Here is a 7,234-nt window from a genome sequence, read left to right on the forward strand (position 1 = left end):
CCATATCATAACTGATTGTAAATTCATAGATTACAAAGCACACTTATTAGAGGAATGGCATATCACTCATGTATACAATAGAGTATTACCAAATACATGGAAGATATAGAATATCGTCCATTCAATTTAATATAACCAGACTTTAATTACTAATATACATATATGAGTAAAAATTTGACTATATTTTGATTTGTATATATATATATTAAAGTATGAACCTATTTCTTAGTTAAATAAATCCAAGACAAGTTATAATGAATCGATATTCCTTTTTAATTTTAGCGTTACAGAAATGGCATATACTGTATTAATAAATAAATAAATAAATAAATAAAGCAAACAATAAAGATAGAAATAAATAACACGTGCCTATGGTATAACGCATCAAATTGGATGTTACAATTTTTACTGGAGAACGTTTTTATTTATATTTACGTGATCAACGAAGCAATAAAAAATTATTTAGGCAAGTGCTAATACAGGAAATAATAGAGAAAAAAATTGTACTTAAAGGTAATCTCATAAATCAGTATTAAATATATACATACTTGTCAAAATAAAATAAATATCTTTAAAATAAATAATAAATCTAAATTAACGTAGCTGATTATCGACCTTGTCTTGCAACGGTGGAAGTGAATTCTAGCAGGATATTTTTTATCTTAGACAAATCTAATATCGTAGATTATTTGTGAATGATCTGTTGTAGTTTATAATTTGGATTTCAAGTCCTTAACAGTGTTCACAATTTTAATATACTCTGAAAACTCAAGCAGAAAACGATTTTTAAAACTTTAGTCTGACATGTACTTGCAGAGGGATCAAAACTGGTTAGCAAATAACGCAGTCGGGCAACTTTAACTGAGGTGGATAGAACAGGATATATTTGCTTAAGATTTAGGCTTTGCTTTAGAGGTTTTGATATTGATATATAGCGTTAATTTAGGCTCTTGCGCGGTAACATATTTTGAAAAGCAGCTTTGGTGATTGACCCATCATGGTAATGATTGCATTTGTTCTAAAATTTGAAATCTGAAACTAAAAGAAATCGACATTGAGTTGACTTCAACACTGATACAATACACAATTCCAAATACGTGTTTCTCTGTTGCGATTCGTTTATTTTGACAAGTGTTTCGAGCCTACGCTTCTAAAATAAGTAGCAAAAAGAGTGAAAAGAAACAAAAAAGAGCTTTGTAAAATTCAACAAATAATTTATTTCCCTTTATTACAAAGTGAAAATGAGAAGAAAAAACTTACGGTATCACTAATTAAATCCCAGAATAAAACACGACTGAAACATCCTCTCAGTTAGAAGATAATATATTTTTCTACTGAACCTTAGGTCACAATTAGCATTTTCTAAAATTAAACTATTACCTAATATAAACATACCTTCTACAATGATTTTTTCTTTACCAAAATAATTTGTTTAGTTATTATTAAAAACCAGAACATGAACTATGTCAAAGATACTAAAAAATCCAAAACCTAGACTAAGACCCATATACATATATTTACTTCTATTAATAACAATTCTGATTTTAAACCCATACATATAAATAACAATTTAGCTATGTATTAGCTGTATACATAAAAAAGCAATTCAGATCAAGAAGAAATGAACTCATTTATGAACAAGGTCAAGTCCAATATACAATGTTACATTACAATAGCATGTACTGAAATAAAATAATGTTTTCCAAAACCTAACTAACTAGCAATGCATTAAATATACACAACACTTCTTTTCATAAAGATAAAGGAACATTTGCGTAATAAAGCTTTTCTTTTTACTATAAGTCAAATATACATGTGATAAAAATTACAAAGGACAAAATTTTATGAATGGGACAAAGTATGCATGAAATAATATATCTCTAGACACGTGAAAGTACATCTACTATTAAATTGTTTTTCCCTTTACGTGCCTGATATCAATATTATATTCCTTCAACAACAAACTCATCTTATTAGTCTCTGAGTTTTGTTTTCCATCTTGCTGATGAATGGAAAGGAGTTGTGATCATTAAACAAAATTATTGGAGAAGGAGCTGAATCAATATATATGCAATGCAAATATCAAAGATAAACCTTCCTTCACGTTTGTAGAATAATTTCTCTGGTGAAAAATGGCACATTGGATAATCTACACTATTCCTGTCTTCTTGAATCAGTACTGTTCCAACCCCAACATCACTTGCATCAATACATTTTAAACGATGGATTGAAATTTGGAGATAAATGAACTGGTGCACTCTTACGTATGTCCTTTAACTTATCAAAAGCCGCCTGACATTGTTCAACCCAATGACATTTGTTTTTCTTGCTCAATCAATTTGTCAAGGGTTCAGCAATTATAGAAAAATTGGAACAAAATTTCCAATAGTATCCAGCCATACCCAATTATCAATACAGTTGCTTTTTACTAATAGGCACATGGAATTCAGAGATAGCCTTGACTTTTGCATGTATAGGTTTAACTTGTCTATGTCCCAGGATATGTCCCAGAAATGTTACACAAGCACGTCAAAACTAACTTTTAGCAATAGTAGTCAAATTTGCATCAGTGAGTCTGTCAAAGGATTGCGGAGTTGTCGCTAAATGATCTTTCCAGAGTGTCGTTGTAGATGATGACATATCATCGATGTAAGCATCACAATTATATAGACCAGATATCATCATGTTTATTAAACGTTGAAATGTACCAGGTGAACCTTTCATCCCAAACGGCATCACTTGAATTGATAAAGTCCATCTGGATTCACGAATGCTAATCTTATCTTTGCCCTTTCCGTCAGTCGAATTTGACAAAATCCTTTCAGAAGGTCAAACGAAATTTGGTAATATACTTTCGATTTCCAATTTTTCAATGCAGTCATCGATTCTTGGTTATGGAAAGAAATCTGTTTTAGTCACACTGTTCACCTTTCTTTAGTCAGTGCACATGTGGAAAGTATTATCTGGTTTCGGCACAGCTTACATTGTGAACTCCAGTCACGTTAACTTGGTTCTATGAAATCATTCTCCAGCATATACTGTATTTATATTTTCCAACATTCCTGTTTGAGAGGGTTCATCCTGTACGGGTGTTTCACAGGTGTGGAATTTACAATATCAGCGACATTGTAGATTTTATTTTGTTCTTGTAGGAACATAATCAAGTAATATCTGTTTTATTTAATTTTTTTCTTCATGTTGTAAACGTGAACGTTTTGATCCAGATTATTCAAATTTCTGAATTTTGCAGGTTTGTTCCTCGAAAGTCAATGCAGTCGATTGCATTCCATCACTTAAATCCTCAATGTGTGGGACAGTTACAGCAAAATTAATTGCACGATATAACTGGATTTCTCTGTCGACATACTTGTACTACTTTAGCAAAGTCCAAGAGTACTAATAATATAATTTAACTCAGTCATTTTCGTCTAACTTTGTTTGTAAAGGCTATACTACCTAATTTGAAGAAAAGTTTGAAGAATGAGCAAGAGAGGCAGAACTTTATCTGCAGACTGAAAAATATTCTCTCCATGGTAATTCTGTCAAACCTTAGTTTCACTTTTGACTTAAATTGCTGGATGCCTAATTTGTACATAATTTTCTGGTAAATTCCATACATAAAATTTGATCCTTGATCACACTGAACAAATTTGGGAAGGACACATTGAGAAAAATTTCATCAAAGCTTTTACTATTGTTTTCATTTTTAATAGTGCTCAAAGGAATGGCCTCTGGGAATCTTGTAGATGCACACATGATTAGTAAGCACTGGTTACCTGACTTGGTCTTAGGTTAGGCAACGACTCAGTCTACCATTATTCTGTAAAATGGATCGTCAAATGAAGGAATAGGTTGCAGTTGAGTCTTAGGTATCTTCTGATTGATGTTCCTATCATTTTACAAGTATGACAAGATCTGCAGTTTTTACAAACATTACTTTTAAATTTTGGCCAATAGAAGTGATTCAAGATCGCGTGATAAGTGTTACTGATCCCTAGGAATTTCCTGACTATTTTGTGGTCTCCATTTTCTTTTAAAAACCACATTTTAACAAATGAACAAACAGTTTCACATCTGTTGATTCAGTTTCACCAACGGCTTTCTGAAACAAACAGGAGATCTCATGATCTTTTTCCTGTTCGACAACAAGTGATTGTCATTTGTCACCCTGATTAGAATAAATATAATGAGCAGTTAAAAGAGGATCAATGTGATCAATACCTTCTGACTCATCCAAACAATGAGTCAAACGCCTGACCGATACATGTGTTAGCTAAAGGAATACATTCCTGATCAACCTCATTCACAAGGGCTATCTTTGCCACAGCTCTAGTAACTGCACAAAATGGGTATAAATCTGCGATTTTTTGTTCTCAATAGGATAGACTTTCTGACCCAAACAAGGATTGTCAGTTACAAGTTAATTAACCACAACCTTGTCTCCAGCCAGGTCATTGCCTAGTAATAAACGAATGCCCTCAATGGGTTAAGACGACAGTGTGCCGACTCACACATGTGGTGAGACCATGTCTGATGACAAATTTACTACGTGGAGAGGATTATTAACAAGCCAACACTCTACTCCCTGAATAAAGACACTCTAATTTGAAAAAAAGACTTCTCAGAAAAAGCAAGGTATCAGAATAAACGACTCTGTGAAATACCTATATCCCTTAAGATTTAATAGAGATAGGACTGGCCGAATCACTCATGGGTGATATAGAGCCCTGGACATAAATGATTCATAATTATCCATACTAAAATTAGACTGGGGTTTATTTGATCAAAAATATATTCCTTTCAATACATGACCGTGACCTTGATCTCTTAGAAATTAGGGCATTTATTAAAGGTCTTTCTTGATTTTGTTGCTTGTATAGCAATCAGAAATAACGTGTCCTTTCCTCTTGCAATAGGTACACGTAGGATTAGATGAGGGATTATGATCAATCTTATCAGAATCCTGGCTTTAAAAGTAGTGCCAGATTGAGATTTGGAAGGGGTCGTATTAGGCTCAAATACTTTCTTTTACGTGACGATTCCTGAGTGGAAGACTTACTGACTAATTAAACTGTATGGGTTAAGGAATACTCGTCAGTAGTACGAGCAGCATTTTCTAAAGTTTCGACCGTACGCTTCATCTAGATAAATCTTAACGTCACCATGGACGCAGTCTTGAACTCCTTAACTAAGATGAATTGTGTGAGATTTTCGCAATCTTGATCAACTTTTTTGGTTAAGTACCGCCTAGTAAATAACTGCCTTTTTCTCTTGCAAATTCGACAAGTTTGTCAAGATTCATTTTTACCGTTCCTGAAAGTTTGACGAGAAACTAAGGTACTAACCCTTCATATACCATAACCAGTCCTTAACGAAAACGTTGTTTCGCTGACAAGAAGTGTATATGTCTCGGGCTTAACCAAAAAGTTCACTTTGTAATAATCGAGTCAAATACTCTTTTGCCCAGCAACTGTTTCAAAATGAGGAAAATATTTATCTTCTTTTCTCTAAAATGGGGTAATATGCTAATATTCTTAATAACATCAAAACTTGAATATTTGTGTAAAGTCGGGACGTGCTTTTCACTTGCCAGCTCTAATATTTAAATCTAAATTGATGTTCCCTTTCATCCTTTTCTCTTTCTCTCTGCAATTCTTTCTTCCTTTTGTTTTTGCATTGGCATTTGTTTCTTCTCTTTCTTCAATTGCATTTGCATTTGTTTATCTCTTTCCTCTTTCTGTAACTGCATTTTCCTCTCTCTTTCCTCTTTATCTAATTGCATTCGCCTTTCTTGACGCTCAAACGTTCTTAACTGAATTTCAGATTTTAATTTTAATTCCATAACTTGTAAGTTAGACTTAGATGGAGACTGACTAATCAAATCAAAAGTACTTTTATCCAAAACATTATTTTCTACCAAATATTCGATCAAAATAATTTTTATTTCTTTCTTTGCTAAAGAAGCCTTTGCCTCAGAACGATAATATTTTCTGGAAAATTGAATTAATTCATCTTTTTCGAAAATGTCTATTTGGTCCAGGGTATGAACCGAGAGAAGGGTTTCCCTTTTTTTGAAGACATTTTAGAAAAAGTGTGCTGCTAAAGATTTCCAAAATTAAGTGAATTAACATTTATAAAAACAAAGTTTTCTGAAATATTCTAGCAAAAATTAAAAAATAATCCCGAGGACGAGCCCCCAATTCGAATGTTACGGTTTTAGGATCGAATAAACAGTAACAAAAGAAAGAGTGAAAACAACAGGCTTTTATAAATTTAACAAATAATTTATTTCCTTCGAAAAATACTGTAAAATGAAAAAATAAGAACTTACGGCTTTAAGAATCAAATCCAAAAATAATCCAATAATAATCATATGTTCTGGCAAGCTGAAGGAAATTAATCCTTTTCCTAACTGTTCCTGTGTAGAATTTTAAGAAAAGATCTCCACTTTAGATGACATTGTAAAAAGCTTTTTGATTACATTAAAAATTTCTAAAATGTGAATTAGTACCTGGGATTTAGAAAATTCCAAACAAAGTAAATCAAAATTTAAAAAACAATGTTTTCTGAAATATTTTAGCGAAATTCGTATCCCAGGGACGAGAGCACAATTTTCTGTTACGAGCTTATTCTCTTAAAAAACAACCGAAGATAATGAATAGCAACAAGCTTTGTGAAATTCAACAAATAATTTATTTCTCTCGGATACAGATTTAAAAAGACAAAAGAACTTAATTAAATCCCAAAATAATCCTAGAATTACTGACAAAAGTTCTAATAATTTGAAGTCCTGAAAAACGTTAAAAAGAGGTCCAAATTGAATCCAAAACTGAAAGCGATGATTTGTCTGTGGCAGCTTGTAGAGTGTTGATGTGTCAAATGTCTTTTGTTGAATCACAATAATATAATTCCAGGTTTGAATAAATTTTAAATTCTTGAATATATCTATCCAAGAATGTTACCAGAGCACTTGTGTTTAATCAATGGAATTTAATAATTTGAAGAAATAAATTCCAAATTTACATATTTACTATTTTGTAATGAATGTGTTTTAATTTCAAATACTTTCTACTTGTTCTGTCAGTGACAGCGAAATGCAAACTCGAATAAATTGACACCGATCGATCCAACGTTGAAGACAACTAAGATGTATATATTTGTAAGAATTGTGTATCCTCACCAGTAATACATGTTACTCTAGACTGGGAAATCTTACCCAAAACCAAGAATGCCG

This window comes from Sinohyriopsis cumingii, chromosome 7 (genome assembly GCF_028554795.1).
Source record: "Sinohyriopsis cumingii isolate HCF-2022 chromosome 7, ASM2855479v2, whole genome shotgun sequence".
NCBI classification, from domain to species: Eukaryota; Metazoa; Mollusca; class Bivalvia; order Unionida; family Unionidae; genus Sinohyriopsis; species Sinohyriopsis cumingii.